This window comes from Pelodiscus sinensis, chromosome 3 (genome assembly GCF_052426305.1).
Source record: "Pelodiscus sinensis isolate ZL-2025 chromosome 3, ASM5242630v1, whole genome shotgun sequence".
In the NCBI taxonomy this organism is placed as follows: domain Eukaryota; kingdom Metazoa; phylum Chordata; order Testudines; family Trionychidae; genus Pelodiscus; species Pelodiscus sinensis.
The window spans coordinates 85,156,507-85,174,911 of record NC_143054.1 but is presented as its reverse complement, the minus strand read 5'-3'; the positions used below and the strand labels follow the sequence as shown (position 1 = coordinate 85,174,911).

Here is an 18,405-nt window from a genome sequence, read left to right as displayed (position 1 = left end):
AACTTCGATTGACTATATTAACCACCCTAGTTTGAACTAGGGTGGTAGTGTAGACATACCCATGGGGACATATCCCACCCATTGCACCAGTTAGAAAACCTTTTCCATTTTGCTAAATATGACACTCTGGCAGATGGCTTTCTACTGCCCAGTAAGACCTGTACCTGGATTGAGCACTGAAGCTTTAATTAATTGAGCCATCCAGCTTCCATTTTGTTAGATGGAGGGAGCGCAGTTCTGGGTGCCTGAGAAACCCCTGATGCTGCATCAGAAGGTCTAGGTACAGGGGAAGGGTTAATGGGGTTTCCACCGACAGGTTGAGCTGGGAGGACATTCTCTTTCGGAAGAAGTTTTTTCAGAAATCTCTTCTGGAAAAGCTTCTTCTGAAAGAAGCCTGCAGTCTAGACATTCCCTGGAAGTGATAGGAAAACAGAAATAAGATGGTGTAAACAAAATTCCAGCTACAAAATGATTCATTATTCTGGTTGTATTTAAGGAGTAAGTCATAGCTCAAAGAAAGCATTGGAATTTGTAGAGTGTTCCTTGTATAGCTCTGATTTCAAGTGTCCCTAATTCATTAACGCAATAGTGGTGCCTAACAATTCTTACAAGCAAATAATTCAAAGACAACACATTACACCGCACTTTTACTTGCAAGAGATATTTAATTCTCATGTCAGTCCCTAAAAATGCCATTTATATACTATTGTTCAATTTGCTAATGGGATCTGGTTTTGTATATTGGATAAAAAATTTTGTCCTGAAGGATAGATAACACCAAAGTAAAAATGATATAAAATTATGTTACCTACTTTGCAGATTCTTGACACGAGAGAAACTGAACGAACAATGGAGCCATCAAATAAATATATGTTCAAACATAAAGGAACTTATTTTGCAGAAGACGTTACCACAGCTGAATACATAGATTCACTGGAGGATTTTGAAATCAGAGACAGTGATGTATTTGTGGTTTCTTATCCAAAATCAGGTGAGCCTGATTGCTTGTTTCTCTGTAGGAAACTCATATCTCACTTTTGTCTTAATCCTTTATTGGGCCCTTCTCCTTATGGATCACCATTATGGTCCATGTTTGGTGGTAGAAGTGTAAAATCTTTTAACTGCCACCAATTTATTAGATACATTGTCTGAGTTCATCCCCATGTTTAAGCAGTGGCAAAAGTTGAACACTTCAGAGATAATTTGCAAAGTGTATTAGAACTTGGCAAATATTGTTAAAAGCTATTTACAACTTTGTATTATAATTCAGCATGTCTATTTGTTTTTGTAATAGACAACTATTTTTATTCTCCTTTGTGTAACCATTTATGTCAGCAATATTTTGGGAACAATAAGCTGATGGAAAGGGAGGATGGTGTGACTGCTTATACTAATGAATTTGCATATGAACACAAAAATTCAGATTCAACCGGGAGACCCATATCGACTTGAAATTAATTAAACACAGTCTCCCAACCATTCAAATTTGATCCCCATCCTGTCATACATTATTCAAGATGAACTACCAACTATGTTTACTCCAGTTATCCAATTTTTATTCTCAGATATTACAGTGATATATTTTCTTAAAATACGAATAATACCAATGCCAGTCTATAAGAAATGAGAACTATTTAGAGCTTTAGAGTTATAATTAAGCATAAGAACATAAGAACAAAAGAACGGCCATACTGGATCAGACCAAAGGTCCATCTAGCCCAGTATCCTGTCTACCGACAGTGGCGAACACCAGGTGCCCCAGAGAAGGTGGACCGAAGACAATGATCAAGCGATTTGTCTCCTGCCATCCCTCTCCAGTCTCTGACAAACAGAGGCCAAGGACACCATTTTATCCCCTGGCTAATAGCCTTTTATGGACTAACCTCCATGAAATTATCTAGTTTCTCTTTGAACTCTATTATAGTCCTAGCCTTCACAGCCTCCTCTGGCAAGGAGTTCCACAGGTTGACTACACGCTGTGTGAAGAAGAACTTTCTTTTATTAGTTTTAAACCTGCTACCCATTAATTTCATTTGGTGTCCTCTAGTTCTTCTATTTAGGGAACTAATAAATAACTTTTCTTTATCGGCCCTTTCCACACCACTCATGATTTTATAGACCTCTATCATATCCCCCCTCAGTCTCCTCTTTTCTAAACTGAAAAGTCCCAGTCGCTTTAACCTCTCCTCATATGGGACCCGTTCCAAACCCCTAATCATTTTCGTTGCCTTTTTCTGAACCCTTTCCAAGGCCAAAATATCTTTTTTGAGGTGAGGAGACCACATCTGTACACAGTATTCAAGATGTGGACGTACCATAGTTTTATACAGGGGCAGTAAGATATTCTGGGTCTTATTTTCTATCCCTTTCTTAATAATTCCCAGCATCCTATTTGCCTTTTTAACCGCCACTGCACACTGCGTGGACGTTTTCAGAGAACTGTCCACGATAACTCCAAGATCTCTTTCCTGATTTGTCGTAGCCAAATTAGCCCCCATCATACTGTACGTATAGTTGGGGTTATTTTTCCCGATGTGCATTACTTTACACTTATCCACATTAAATTTCATTTGCCATTTTGTTGCCCAATCACTCACTATACACACCGGCAGCTGCACGTCCCCGAGCGCAAGGTGCCGCTGGGGGAAAAATGTTCCTGCCTGAAACCTGCAGTGCAGGTAGGAGTTCCGGAATATGCGGGCATCATGTGCCCGCCCCGACCACCTGACACAAATGTCCTTAAAGTGTCCCTGGTGGTCAAGCAGGGCCTGCAGCACCATGGAATAGTAGCCTTTCCAGTTTATAAATTGGGCTACTCGATGGGGAGGTGCATGGATTGCGATGTGTGTCTCATTGAAGGCTCCTCCTCAGTTCAGGAATCCAAGGGGGGCAAACCCAGCAAGGATGTTGTCCAGGTCCCCGAGACAGATGAGTCTCCTCAGCAGTTCCGCATTGATAGCCCTCACCACGTGCAGCACGAGACAAATAGACAGACTGAAACCAGGGAGTTAGACAGGTTACCTAAGCGCTTGGGAGGAGAATCCTCCCCCACCAACTCACCCCTTCCTTTGTCAGGACACCCTCCTCCCCTGCATCAGTGCAGGGGTGGCCGAGAAGCGGCCTCCAAGTGCCACTCCATCCCCCACTCCCTCTTGCCCTTGCCTGGCAGTCCCCCTTTCTCAACCCTCCCACTCAGCAGGGCCTGTCCCCTGACAGTGATTTACCGCCATCAAGACGGCCATGATGGAAGACATCCACACACCAAACTGGTGTCCCCCAGAGCTGTAGTTGTCGGGGGTGGCCAGCTTCCACAGGGTAATTGTGACCTGCTTCTGCAGAGGGATGGCGGGCCACAGGTGGGTGTGCTGGTGTTCCAGAGCAGGGCCGAGCCAGGCACACAGATCCAGGAATGTGGCCTTCCACATCCGGAAATTGCAGAGCTGTGGTCATCGTCCCAGAGCTTCATGACCAGCCAGTCCCACCAGTCCAAACTTGTCTTGTGTCTCCAAATCTGCCTGTCCCCAAAAAAGTTTGGGGGCAAGGACAGAGCTCCTGTATCCCAGAGGAGGGTCTCCTCGGTGCAGTCTGGGTCCATATGGGGCAGGAGATTCATGACAGAATCATGCAGATGCAGCAGAAGCTGTAGTATGGCAGCGTAGGGCCATTGCCTGCCATGGGGCATCTCAGGCTCCATGGCCAAATAAAAGGTAAAAAGCAGAACCCCCCCCGCAGAAAATAAACTGCTGTGGTCTCCAAGGAAGCAGGGCAACCAGAGCAAGCACTGCAGCAGCTTTGCTTTCCCTCTAGGAGGTAGACAAGCCAGAAGCATGAGCAGAGCAACGGCTGTCCAGGGCGATCCCTTTAAGCACGCGTCTCTGCAAAGGGCAGGTAGCAGCACCTGGAAATAAAGGCTGCCCCCATGCACTGCCAGAAGCACTTCCAGTGCCTTCTTTTGTCAACAAAGCGTCTGGCAGCTGGATGCTCTTTTACGAAAAAGCTGATCGATTTTTCGATCCACACAATGAAATCTAGTTGCTCTTTTTCGACAGAGGCTTTGTTGACAGATACTGTCAACAAAGCCTCTGTCGTAAAAGGCGTACAGTCTAGATGTAGCCATAGTGACTTTAATATGTGAGGGTATGTCTACACTACCCCCCCTAGTTCGAACTAGGGCGGGTAATGTAGTCATACAGAGTTGCAAATGAAGCCCAGGATTTGAATTTCCTGGGCTTAATTTGCATGAAGCCGGCCGGCGCCATTTCTAATCCGAACTAGCTAGTCCGTGCCGCGTGTAGCCGCGCGGCATGGGGTCCAACCTAGCCGGCATTTAAAAATGGCACTGGCCGGCTTCATGCAAATGAAGCTCGGGAAATTCAAATCCCGGGCTTCATTTGCAACTCCGTATGACTACATTACCCCCCCCCCCAGTTCGAACTAGGGGGTAGTGTAGACATACCCTCAGAGATTTCTCTGGCCTTTTCCTGCCACAGCATTGGGGTAGGCACTGACAGCTCCCTGGATGCATATTTTGCAACAGTTAATTATGAAGGGTGCCTACAGGGTAAAACACAGGAAATACAATGATACTATCACCACTAAAATGAACTTAATATTATAATTCTAATTCATCATTTTTCATTATTTCTTATTCTACGTACGTGGCTTTAATACATCCAAGCTACACTGTTGCATCATTTAGGCAGTATAGGAGGGAGAAAAAAAATCTGTAATAATTGCTCTTTCAATGGGGAACGCAAATACCTTAGGTAAAATATATTTGAAAATTTGGTTATTGACTAGAAGGTAGATCGATCAATAGATTGATAACTTTTGTATTTTTTAGTGTTAGAAACAAGCTATAATTCTGTTTGGATTCCCATCCCGGCAGCACTAATGTCCCTTTCATACACATTTTATATTTCTTTTATAATGCAAGACGAAACACAGTTTTGATGAGATCATGATCATGACAGATTATTACATGACATTAAAACAAAATTAGCATGAGAACTCTTTTAAATAAGGTTATTTCCTTTCCCAGGAACTGTGTGGAGTCAGAATATTTTGAGCCTGATTTATCATGAAGGCCATCGGGATGGAACAGAAAATATAAATGTAATAGACAGAGTTCCATGGCTGGAGTATAACATATATAACATGGATTATGTCAATCGTCCATCACCTCGTCTCTTTGCTACTCACCTGCCTCACAATTTAGTTCCAAGAGATCTCAGGAACAGAAGAGGAAAAGTAGGTGATCCTATTTTCACAATTTAATTAAGATTATCCAGGAAAACTTTTGGCTTTCCACAGTAAAACAGCCTGAATTCTCAGGGCCAGACTGTCTGCTATTCCTACAACAACCCTTGCAGAAGCATATCTCCCCTGGATACGGTTGGGGTTCACATTCCTCCAAAGCCTTATTCTATGTCCTGAGAGCCTGCAAAAGGGGAAGGGGGAATTAAGTACAAGCTAGACCTCAGGACGTCAGTTCCCAGTTTCCGTGGAGATCCCATTTTTACTGGAACTGCTGAGCGTTCCTCGCCCATTGCTCAACCACAGACAGAGAGGTTTCCAGCATCCATACAGAGAACATGTATATAACTCCACATACAGACATTATACAATTACATGAACAGCATATACAGAATCGGTAGAAGGAAAGCTTTTGTTTGACACCTCACATGGCCCCCTTTGTACACTTTCGGTGCCCCCCCCCACGGGTTCAGCTGATTGGGACACCCACCCCATGGGTGCAGCAGTGATCTTGATTGCTCCCCTTAAAATCCAGTAACGTGACAGCATTGCCCTCTGCTTAGCTCTCAGATATTCTCAGATCCAAATTGCTGGTAAAATTAGTTAAGGTGGGCAACAATGCATTTTAGCATTTTAATCCTCTTCAAATGCAGGGATTTTAAGGGTTCTTTGCAGAAATAGCAATTGTATAAAACGTACAGATTTTTAGGTTCATTGTGTCCATGTAATACATCTGAGATTGTCACTCCTTTTACCTTCCAGGTTATTTATGTTGCCAGAAACCCTAAGGATGTCGTGGTTTCCTATTTTCATTTTTCCAAGCTTTCTCTCAACCTCGAGACAATATCAGATTTTAACATTTTACTGGAGAGGTTTTTAGCTGGGAAAGGTAAGGCATCATTTATAGCTAAAGAGCCATGACCTCCTCCTCAACCACAGCCCATATAAGCTATCTCTGTGGATAAATTACATAGAAGGTGGAGCTTGTCAAAGTCCTGGTGCCCACTCACAGCTGGGGGTCAAAGGCTGCAGTGAATGCAATGACACCCACAGTTCACAATAAAGGTTTTATGTGATAAGAATGGCAGGGAAACAGCATAGTCATGTGCACTGCATCAATTAAGTCAAGTCACATCATGTATTTCAATTGAGAGTTCAGTCTGAACCACACAGAAGTGTTTTCCTACCATTCTCTTTCTAGTTTCATAGATTTCCATATCTATTTTGCCTACTCCTCAATCCCAAACCACTGCAGGTTGGACTTCTGTGGTCCAGCATCACTGGGACCTGACCAGTCCCAAATGAGAAAATCTGCAAACCAGGGGAGGTCCCCTACCACCAACCCCCAAGTCCATCTCAGCAGCCAACCCTGCCTCGCACTCGCCCTGCAACTTGGCTGGGCTGCTTCCTCAGCTACTGCTGGCTCTCTGGGCACTACAGGCTCCTGCTGCGGGGGACTGGGGCTTCAATCCTGGCCACATGCAGTCCCGGCCCCAACCTCATGTAGCCATGGGAAACCACTGGGCTTGAACCCCAGCACCATACAGCCAAGAAGCTCCTACCCTGTGCTCCTGGTGGTTGTTGTAGGTGCTCTGGCCTCAGCCCCACGCTGCTGTGGCTTGCTGGATGCTGGTCTGGGGCTCCAGTCCCAGTCCCACACTGCCCCTGGGTTGCCCCCACCTCTGATGCCCTGCCGGCTGGTCCTCCTGCCCTCAGTCTCCCAGACTCACTGGGCCAGGAGCATTTGTGGTCCTGCTGGACCAGAGATGTTGCTGGACTAGAGAGTGCCAGATGTTGGGGGTACAACCCGTACTTATACTTCCAAAGAGTTGAAAGACTCAGCTGTTGCCCATCTAGCTCCTGAGTTCTCTCATGATGTCGCTGACAATGCAGAGTTCTCACCAGTGCTGTTCGTGCCACACTGAAAAATTAAGTTCATAGTAAAATAAATGTTACACATTTTTCTGTGATGTTCCTTAGTGTGACTATTTGCTCTGATCAGGATCTTTCAGACCAGAATCCAGCCTGTTTCTCCCTAAGCTTTGAACCCTCTGTCTCTTTTGTCCAGCATAGCACCTTACTACGGACAATTTGCCAGGCAGGAGAGAGCAGTGTGACTCCTCTCCAGCTGTTACAGTCAGTGAGATCACCCTTCTTCAGCACCCTGCCAATGAGTCCAGGTTTTGACCTCTCAGAGAGGTCTCTTTTCCACACACCTTGGAACAGGTCTGTCAGTTTTATGAGGGTCACGGGGTCCAGTTCCTTTAGCATTTCTGCTGTGATTTAATCTCCTTGAGCTTGTTGCTTTCCAGCTGCCTACTGGCAGCCTGTTCTGTGACCTTTCTTATTTGGAGCTGGTATGACAGAGGTTTGGCTAGTCCTAAAAACTACCGAACCTGTTTTTTTGGTCATAGGAGCTTTGGATTGTGCTAGGGCCTGTACCTTGCTAACCAAGGGTCTCAACTTCCCCCTTCCCACAGAAAACCCAAAATACGTAACTTCCCACTGTCCTATATGGCATTTTGAGGGTTTTGCTATTAGGCTGGCCTCTTTTAATTACTGCGATACCACCTTCAGATGCTGTAAATGCTCTTTCCAGCTGCCACTATATACTGCAATATCATCGATATAGGCTGCTGCATAGCAACAATGTTCACAGAGCACCTGATCCATTAACCTCTGGAAGGTTGCTGCTGCCCCATGTAACCCAAGGGACATGGTCTTAAATTGAAACAATCCAAAGGGGGTGGAAAACGCTGTCTTTTCTTTGGAGGCCAGCATCGAGGGGATTTTCCAGTACCCCTTTTTTAAGTCCAAGGTTGATATATATTGGGCCCACCCAAGTCTCTCCAATAACTCATCCACCCAGGGCATAGGGTCGGCATCAAAACGGGAGATTGTGTTAACTTTTCTAAAGCCCACACAGAACTGGACTGACCCATCCAACTTAGGCATCTGTACTATTGAGCTTCTCCAGTCACTGCAGGATTCTTCGATCACATGTAACTGCAACATGTCTTGTACCTCCATCCTAACTGTCTCCCACATTTTGCAGGGCAAGTGATGCATTGGATCACATACCTTGCATCCTGGGGTGGTGGCGATGTGGTGACTCGTGGTCCTGGTCCATATCCAGGACTGTGGTGTATGCTCTGGCGACCCTTGCAATATCTTCACATTGAACTGGTATCAGCTCCTCTCCCAACTGTATCGGTGTGTCTTTACCTATATCCCCTGCCCGGGGCCCCACTAATGCTTCCTCTGTTCTGTTTCCTCTAATGCTGGTGCTATCATAAGGGTTTCCCGGCGTTTCCATTTTAAAATAAATTTACATGATAAATCTGCAATCCCTTCCTTTTGCCTGCCAGACGTACCTCGTAATCTACGTTCCCCACTCTCCGGATTATTTCGAAGGGGCCCTGCCACTTCGTTAATAACTTTGACTTCCTTATGGGTAACAACAGGAGTACTTTATCTCCTGGTTTGAATTCCCTCAATTTAGCTTCCCTATTGTAGTAATGAGCCTGTCGATCCTGGGCTTGCAATACATTTGCTTTTGCGAGCTCCCTTAACCTCTGCAACTTCTCCTGCAAGTGTAGGACATAGGCTACCGATCCCTGTACCCGCGTCTCTTGGTCTTCCCATGTTTCCTTGACTAAGATCTGCCGAGTCTACCTACCATACAGGAGCTCAAACGGGGAGAACCCTGTTGAGGATTGAGGCACTTCCCTAACCACAAACCTCCATAAACCGTCGGAGCATGTTCTTAAGGGTTCGGTTGAACCGTTCTACTAATCCGTCTGTTTGCAGATGATACACGGATGTTCGTAATGCTTTGATGTTTAACAGTTTATATAACTCCCTCATTAATCGGGAGGAGACGTTGGTTCCCTGGTCCTTCAGCTGTCTCCATCAAGTTTTCAGCCCCAGACTAACTCTTCTTCCCCCCACGTATTTCCTTTGTTCCAACCTTTTTCCCTCTCCCAAGTCAGAACCGGTCAGGTCAGTGTCCTGCCCTCCTGCTGGGCCGTGCTCACAGAGAGGGCCAGTAGGGGACAGCCAAAGCCTAGCAACCAGCATGATGCCCCACTACATCACAGCCTTATATATCCCAGGCCAAAAAAACCCGCTGAGTAAGGCGCTGGAAGGTTTTTTCCCTCCCCAAATGGCCAGCCCAGGGGTTAGTGTGCTCTAGCGTCAGGATTCTGCTCCGATAGCATGTAGGCACTAACAGTTGGCTTATACAGCCCCGCCCCTCCATTTCCTGGGTTACTCTATACAAGCGATCCCCTAGTATCCCAAAATAAGGTCTTTGGCCTTTCTGCTGAGTGGGTTCAACCTCTCCCTGTGCTTGCACCTATTGCTGCGCTCCCGCTGGTAGGATTGGAGGAACTGCTCCAAAATTAACGTATCCACCAGCTGTGAACTATCCTGCCGTTCAGGCTCTAGCCACCTCCAGCCTCATTCAGAGTATGTCTACACTACCACCCTAGTTCTAACTAGGGTGGTTAATGTAGTCAATTGAAGTTGCAAATGAAGCCCGGGATTTAAATATGATTTAAATATGCGATTTAAATATCCCAGGCTTTATTTGCATCTTGCTGGGCGCCGCCATTTTTAAATCCCCGGTAGTTCGGACTCCGTGCCTGCGGCTACACGCGGCACGGAGTAGGTAGTTAGAATTAGGCTTTCTAATTCGAACTACCATTACACCTCGTTCCACTAATTCGAACTACCTACTTCGATTGACTACATTAACCACCCTAGTTCGAACTAGGGTGGTAGTGTAGACATACCCTCATGTAGTTTCTGGGCCACCATCAGAGGCCGGCCCCTGGGGGTATCATTCTTGCCTATATTTTTGTCTATATGTCTCCGGGTTTACCCCTGCCTGGTTCAGTATAGCCTCCTTAACTTTATAATAATTCAGCGTATCTCGGGCAGTCAAGCTGTGGTAGGCTAGCTGGGCCAGTCCTGTTAAATAGGGTGCGAGGAGGGTGGCCCAATGCTCCTCAGGACACCGTCCTGCCATGGCCACCCTCTCGAATATCACTAGGTAGGCCTCGGGGTCAGCTAGAGGTCCCATCTCTGTTAGTCTTATCAGCAATTGAGCTGTACCTGCCAGCCCTTCTCCACCCCCCACGGGGGCCCCATGCCTGCCATGAGCAGGGATGGAAGGGAGACGTGGGCCCACCCTCTCTCCAGGTCTCAGCCCAGTAACCTGAGAACAAGGACAACAGCCTCCTGTTCAGTCAGTGGGAGAGTGCCATAATTCACCTATCCGCAGGCAACTTCTCCGCCCCGTCCTGGGCTTCATTTGCAACTCCGGTTGCCTGATTTGCCTACCTAGCTTGAATTAACAAGCTCGTGTAGACATGCCCTCAGTGACTGGACGTTGAAGCTTGACTAATTTAGACTGAAAATAAGGCAAAACTATTAAATGAGAGTGTAATTAACTACTAGAACAATTTCCCAAGACTCGTGATGGATTCTCCATCATTGACAATGTTTAAATCAAGAATGGATGTTATTCTAAAAGATGTGTTTAGGAATTAGTTGGGGGAAATTCGATGGCCTGCATTATAGAGGACATCAGGCTATATGACCACAATGGTCCCTGCTGGTCCTATGTTCACAGATTAATAAATTCTATCAATTTGGTTCTGGGCTTGGGATCATTCATCCATCAAAAGCGATGACCAATAAAATCTATAAGTAATTATTCAGAACATGAACATGCAAATATGTTGTGCCAGGTGACAGTACAATTCTGTTGTGCCAGTGGGTTCTAGAGGTAAAAGTGCAACCTCTATTGGTTAACATGTAACTGTCAGTTTGAAAAAAATAAAAGCTGCTCTTATACACCCAGATTAGAAGATGGATGTGGCATGGTCTGTATCTCATGTTTAAGGTGAATGTAAACTAGGAAAAGGTTGTGAATAATAACAGACCGGGAATAATATCTCAATGAGCCCAAATATCCCCGCAGCAGCAGAAGGGGAAAAAATCTGAAAGAAGGACCTATGCTCCCTAGATTCTGCATGGTCAGCTCTGCTGATGAGCATTCTGGGATGCAAACATGCCAATAATTGAATGGCTTTTCTCTTTGAGATCATTAACATTTATTTCTATACATATTCTCCTTCCTAAGTGGTTTCTGGGGGTATGTCTACACTACCCCGCTAGTTCGAACTAGCGGGGTAATGTATGCATACCGCACTTGCTAATGAAGCCCGGGATTTGAATTTCACGAGGTGTACCGGTAGTTCGGAATAGGCACCCTAGTCCGAACTACCTAGTTCGAGCCCCGTGTAGCCGCGCTACACGGGGTTCGAAGCAGCGGGGATTTAAAAATGGCGGCTCCCCGCTTATGCTAATGAAGCCCGGGAAATTCAAATCCCGGGCTTCATTAGCAAGTGCGGTATGCATACATTACCCCGCTAGTTCGAACTAGCGGGGTAGTGTAGACATACCCTGGCTCATGGTTGGATCACATCGGAGGCTGGTTCACCCACAGGGATGACTTCAACATTCTCTTCTTTACCTTTGAGGAGATGAAGAAGGTGAGACCATGTGATGGACCAGACTGGGTCTGGGCACTGCTGAGGTCATCCTCTCAGGATGAATTGCTCAAACTCAGGGATCCTTACAGCCCCTGACGAGAGACCTTCCCAAACAGGTCACAAACCAGTCATACCAAGAAAAACCCCTCTGACATCCCAGCTCTCCCTGTGCCACAATACCACAGGTCCTGCACACAGCTGAGAAGTTTTAGAACCCAGTCTCATCTACCCCAAATGGGTCTTTCCCAAAAAACCAGCCACAGTTCCCAATCAATTTACACTCTGGATCTTACTCACAAGGTCACGCTGAGCCAATCCTTTAGAATCTAAAATCTAAAGGTTTATTAATAAAAGAAAGAAAATGTGGAGAGTAAGGTTGTTAAGGAGAATACACTACATGCATCGAATCACCAAGTTCCTGATGCAGGCTCTGAGCAGAGATGTTACAAACTGCTATCTTAAAAGTCTCTGGTGTACATCCTATGTCAGGATGGGCCAACGATTCTTCCCGGTTCACTGTTCCTTGCAAGGCTGCATCTGGAATCAGTAGCAGAATTGAAGGCAAGATCGAGTCTGCCTCATGGCATTTTAAATCCATCCCTGATATCTTTCATGCTGGAGCGGGTCACATGGCCCAGTGACCTATCCCTGTGTCCCAAGTCAGCAGTCATCAGATACTGACTGGTTTGCAGGTCCCAGACACATTCCTTAGGTGTGTATTTATTTCTCTGAGAGTCTTGTCCCTGGAACCTTGCTAATTAGCATAGTCACTGACTGAACATTCCTTGCCCATTGCTCTGCCTCAGACAGAGAATCTTCCAGCATAAGCACAGGTACATATTTATAACTCTTATATATATCATACAAGTACATGAATAGCATATGCAGAATCAGTAGATCGTAAACTTTCATTTGACACCTCACATGATCCCCTTTGTACAGACTTTGGGGCAACTCCCCACCCGCCATAGGTGCAGCAGTAACCTGTCTGAACCCCTTAAAATCCAGTAACGTGACAACCAGTCAATCACTTTAGAGCTCAGATAAACAGTGAAGAAATGCCTCCATTGTTCCCTCTGATTTTACCACCTTTACATGTGCTGATTTGCACTTTCCTCTGTGAGGCGTTTCATTGATTTCACAGAGGAAGGTACGTTGATCTCAGTGATTTCATTGAGTGTCATTGTAAAAGTATGTCTCAGTGCAAGGGGGGGAAGAATCAGAATAATTGGGTGAGATGTTTAACTCAGTTTGACATTCAATAGCACATAAATGTGCTGTTCACTGTATCATAACAGGTCTCACCTACTTCCAATTTACTATGGTTTGCCTTGCTATTCACCTATCAAATTTTTAATGCTGCTTTAGACACTTATGTCTGCACTACGGGATGAGGTCAAATTAAGATAAACAACTTCAGCTACTTTAATTGCATGGCTGAAGTTGAAGTACTTTAACTCAGCTTTTGGTGTTGTCCACACTGCAGAAACCGAAGAGAGAATACTCTCCTTTTGTCTTCCGTTGCTCCTTGTGCAAGCAGGACTACCGGCATGGATGGGAGTGCCCCTCTCAGTTCAAATTAGCGGGTCTTCTCTAGACCCCCTAAAAAGAACACTGGAAGATCAACAGCAGCAGCTTCGATCTCCTGTGTAGTGCAGACATGCCCGTAGTGAATTACCATATTTTCCGGCGTAGTGAATTAAAATCTTACTTATGAAATTGTGTGGTAAGACTGAAAGTACCAACAAAGAAGTCAGCTTTATTCTTCAGTGCTCTAGCCTTATGCTTTATTTCACATAGTTTATTTAAGTATCCCACTAGCCTTTACTCAATCATTTTATTTAGTTAGTTCTTTTATTTACCCAAGTTAGGAAACTTGCTTTAAAATAATGTTCATTTCAGGATCTCAGAGGCGCTGTGCTGAAAATCTGCAAATTCTTAGGAAAGCAGCTAACAGAAAAAGAGCTGGACACAGTTGTGGAAAAGGCTTCATTTGATAACATGAAACGGGATGCCAGGGCAAATTATGAAAACATGCCAGAAAGTCTCCTGGAACGAGGCAAAGGACATTTTCTTCGCAAAGGTAAAGCATGCGCAGCCAAGCCTAATCATTATTTAATCTTCCTAATCCTGGTTAGGTCGTGTTGAGGCTAGCCACCGAGGACTTTCAAACACAACTTTCTGTACTTGGGAAATAACTGGCTTTAAGGCACTAAGAATGTTATTTCCTAAGGCTATGTCTAGACTGCAAGCCTCTTTCGAAAGAGGCTCTTTCGAAAGATACTTTCGAAAGAGCCTCTTTCAAAAGAGAGAGTCTAGACTGCACGTTGAACTTTCGAAAAAGCGGCTTGCTTTTTCGAAAGAAAGCATCCAGTGAGTCTCGATGCTCTCTTTTGAAGAAGCCCTATTTACATTGAAGAACGCCTTCTTTTGAAAGAGGAACTTTCAAAAGAAGGCGTTCTTCCTCGTGAAATGAGGTTTACCGCCATCGAAAGAAAAGCCGCGTTCTTTCGATTTAATTTCGAAAGAACGTGGCTGCAGTCTAGACGCAGGTGAGGTTTTTTCGAAAAAAGGCTACTTTTTTCGAAAAAACCCCTGAGTCTGGACACAGTCTAAGTGTTTGCTGAGAAAGAGCTGGACAAAAACTGGTGAAAAGGTTTAATGAGAAAAGTGTCAGTATTTCAATAAATGAAAATTGTCAATAAGCTCTTTTGGAAGGTAAAATTCATTTTGTGCCACATGTAAAAGGGAAAGGTCTTCTTCAAGATATTAATAATATGTGAACATTAGAAGAAAATGGAAAGCAGTTCTGTGTAGTGCGTCTGTGAAACTTCAGATACGGGGTATTGGAACTGAGTTGACTCTGCAGTTTCTAGTAATAATTTAGAGCACAGAATTAACCACACAGAGAAAATCTAAGGGCGCATCTACACAGCACCCTGATCTCAAAATAAGATACACAATTGCATCTCTTATTTTGAATCTATTTTGAAACAGTTTATTTTGAAATTTGGTGAATCTACACAGCGCCAAATTTTGAAATAACGTGCTATTCCAATACATCCCTTAACACTTGTGCAAAGAGGGTTACCCGGATGCCAAAGTAGCATGTCCATTATTTCTAAAATATTTTGGAATAATGAGTGGCTTGTTAAGACACAGGGTAGTTATTTTGGGATATCTTCAGTATCCCAAAAAGAGACATGCTGTGTAGATATACCCTTGGGGATGGGTATTTGTATGCTGTGCCCCTTATATGGGAGAGGCATGAATGGAGTCCGGAGTTTGTGGTCCCCCCTCTCTTCTGATACTGCTGAACAAGAGGGGGATGCAGCTAAATAGGAGTGGGCACAGTGGTTTGGAAATGGTAGAGAACTACTGCCTGCCACCTAATACTCATTAAAAGGACGTTCAGGGACGCTCATATTTCCTTTAACAAATAATGACTTCCTGTTTCAATTTTTCTTCTAAAATTTGCAGTGACATAAATCAGTACAAGGAGATAGGAACTAAAATGTATAAAACTACTGGCGCATAAAGCAGAATTAGTGAATTTATCTAGAAAGAGCAGGTCAAACTACAGGCAGTCCCCGACTTACGTCGGATCCGCACTTACGAACGGGGCTTTCTCGCCCCGGAGGTTGAGGTAGCGGATTTCTACCTGCGAGCTCCGGGGCGAGAAAGCCCCGTTCGTAAGCTGCTCCGGTGCCCCTGGTCTGTTGGAGACCGTCTCCAGCAGACCAGGGGCACCGGGCGGGTTCCCGCGCTTCTGAGGCTTTGCCAGAGCAAAGCCTCAGAAGCGCGGGAACCCGCCCGCTGCTGCCGCTTCAGTCGCGGTACCTGTGGTCTGCTGGGGACGGTCCCCAGCAGACCACAGGCACCGCGACTGAAGCGGCAGCAGCGGGCGGGTTCCCGCGCTTCTGAGGCTTTGCTAGAGCAAAGCCTCAGAGGCGCGGCACCCCGCTGCCGCTGCCGCTGCGGCTCTGCTCTCCGTGTCCCTGGTCTGCTGGGGGCGGGGGCGCGGCTAGTGTGCCCCCCCCCCCGCATACCAGGCTTTTGTTTTGGACCCTGGAGCAGAGCAGCTGGGGCGCTGCCGATTGGTCCTGCAGCACCGCTCTGGGCACTACTGGACCAACCCGGCAGCACCCCAGCTGCTCTGCCCCAGGTCCTGATTCAGCCGCTGCTGGTCAGTTTCAGCAGTGGCTGAATCAGGACGCCTGGGGCAGAGCAGCTGGGGTGCTGCTGGGTTGGTCCAGTAGCGCCGAGGAGCGGCCACGCTACTGGAGCAACCCAGCAGCACCCCAGCTGCTCTGCCCCAGGTGTCCCCAAGTCAGCCGCGGCTGAAACTGACCAGCGCTGACTACAGGAAGCCGGAGGCAGAGTTGCTCTGCCCCAGGCTTCCTGGAATCAGCCGCTGATCAGTTTCAGCAGCAGCTGGCTTGGGGAAGCTTGGGGTTCTTAAGTTGAATCTGTATGTAAGTCAGAACTGGCGGTCAGTTTCAGCAGCGTCTGAATCTGGACGCCAGTTCCGACTTACATACAGATTCAACTTAAGAACAAACCTATAGTCCCTATCTTGTACGTAACCCGGGACTGCCTGTAGTTACACTGCAGTCAAGGTTAAACCAAGAATGAATTTGGCCCATTATAGATTTCTCCATGAGCACTGCTGGATTTCACAAAGAACAGAGTCACAGTTTTTGCCAGAGTCATGTGTTTCATCAGAGGGGAAGCATTCTCTGATAAGGCTGCTGACACCTGTAACATACTAGGCATGCCCAGCACATCAAATGGACACTAACTGGTATATTTTTAATGCCATGAAAGATAGAAGTATGACTCCACTTGAAAAAATACTCTAGGGGGTGTTTTTACTGTATTTATCCAGCCCTCCAGGTTTGGAAATGTACCTCCAAAACCCCAGGGAGCTACGTTCTGGGGAGATGAGAGAGGAAGGACCTATCTGGGGAGAAAAGGGATTGAACCCAACCAGCAGCAGTCACAGCCTCTAACCTGCACAAACGATATCAGATTATAATAAAATCTGCAAGTGGCCTCTAATTCCCAATTCAAAGTCTGTGTCTCCTGCCCCAGGGACCATTGGAGACTGGAAGAACACAATGACTGTGGCGCAGAGTGAAAGATTTGACAGCGTTTTTAAGGAAAAAATGAAAGAGCTGCCTTTCAAGTTCATCTGGGATATTAATGAAGATCTCTAGTGTGGGCTCCAGTTGGAGACAGGTGACAGTATGCCACAGGGAATGAAAACATCTCTTTGTCATGGGTGTTCATAAAAATCCATTGTTCTGCGCAATTAAAGATTTGAAACCTGCAAAATTTTGTACCTCTCATATGTATTTGCACATCATAGTGATAACCCAGTTCTAAGGAAAGGTGCCCTGTTCTGTCCCAGCTGTCCTGCAAACCTCAGCCCCTGATCTGCCCTGAGGCTGTGGCTGACAGCCTGGATACCAACAACCTGCAGAAAGACATGTAGAGTCCTGAATATCTGTGTGCTACCCTGTCCTATGTCAGCACTCTGACTCCAGCTAACACAAGAGCCCCATTCAAGTCTTGGTCACCCTCTTATCTCGTACACACTGACCGAAACACACTCCAAGTCCTGAGAGTAGGCCGCAGTAAGTGAAGGGTGGGGGGTGCTCCAGGCAAGTCAAGGGGATGCAGCCCTCTCCTCACCATCCTTCAATCAGTTAACCAATTAAATGAGAGTTTACATCCATACTAGAGATAATATACCCATTATTGTCCATCTGAGCAGCTGGGGAAAGCCATTCCAAACCCTTTTAGTTCCCCTTTCACCTGGCAGACCAAAGAGCATTTCTGTGAGTGGGGACATTTCCATTAGCATTTCAAACACAGTTTTCTGGCATTCTGCACAGGGCAGATACTTTGATTAAGGGATCTGTCTGTCTTAGGGCTACATTTTAGCAACAGGAACTGTATTTATCAGCCTTGATGGTGTTCTTCTCAACTTGCTTCTGCTCGCCCAATATCTCTGGAGACTCTGTTTCTGCTTCTTTTCATGTTTACCCAAGAACTGCTCTTAGATACTCTATGGCTACGTCTACACTGGCCCCTTTTCCGGAAGGGGCATGTAAATTTCATGAGTCGTAGTAGGGAAATGCGCGGCGGATTTAAATATCCCCCTTTTCTGGAGGATCTTATTCCTACTTCGAAGTAGGAATAAGATCCTCCAGAAAAGGGCACTTTTTCCGGAGGATCGGGGCCAGTGTAGACGCTCTTTTCCTGCTTTTTTAAAAGCCGGAAAAAAGCGGCGGACATTTTTATTTAAATGCTGCGGGGGATATTTAAATCCCCCGCGCATTTCCCTACTACGACTCATGAAATTTACATGCCCCTTCCGGAAAAGGGGCCAGTGTAGACGTAGCCTCTCTGTTCAAATGTTAAAACAAAGTAGAAGCTCAACAGGACAAATGCCTGTGTTGACACCTCAGCATGAGTTGGTAAGGTGTCAAAAGGCAGAAGAGCTGGCCTCACCTGCATCTCCTAGGGTATGTCTACACTGTCACCCCAGTTCGAACTAGGGTGGCTAATGTAGTCATTT

General features: G+C 45.8%; 1 pseudogene across 1 annotated transcript; it reads left to right on the top strand.

Annotated features, from left to right (window-relative positions):
* Positions 1 to 820: 820 nt before the first annotated feature.
* On the top strand, positions 821 to 17,156 carry LOC102447832 (amine sulfotransferase-like; annotated as a pseudogene). Its single transcript, XR_016349158.1, has 6 exons — positions 821 to 991; positions 5,042 to 5,250; positions 6,019 to 6,145; positions 11,719 to 11,819; positions 13,722 to 13,902; positions 16,914 to 17,156. The product of XR_016349158.1 is annotated as an amine sulfotransferase-like (transcript).
* Positions 17,157 to 18,405: the final 1,249 nt, after the last annotated feature.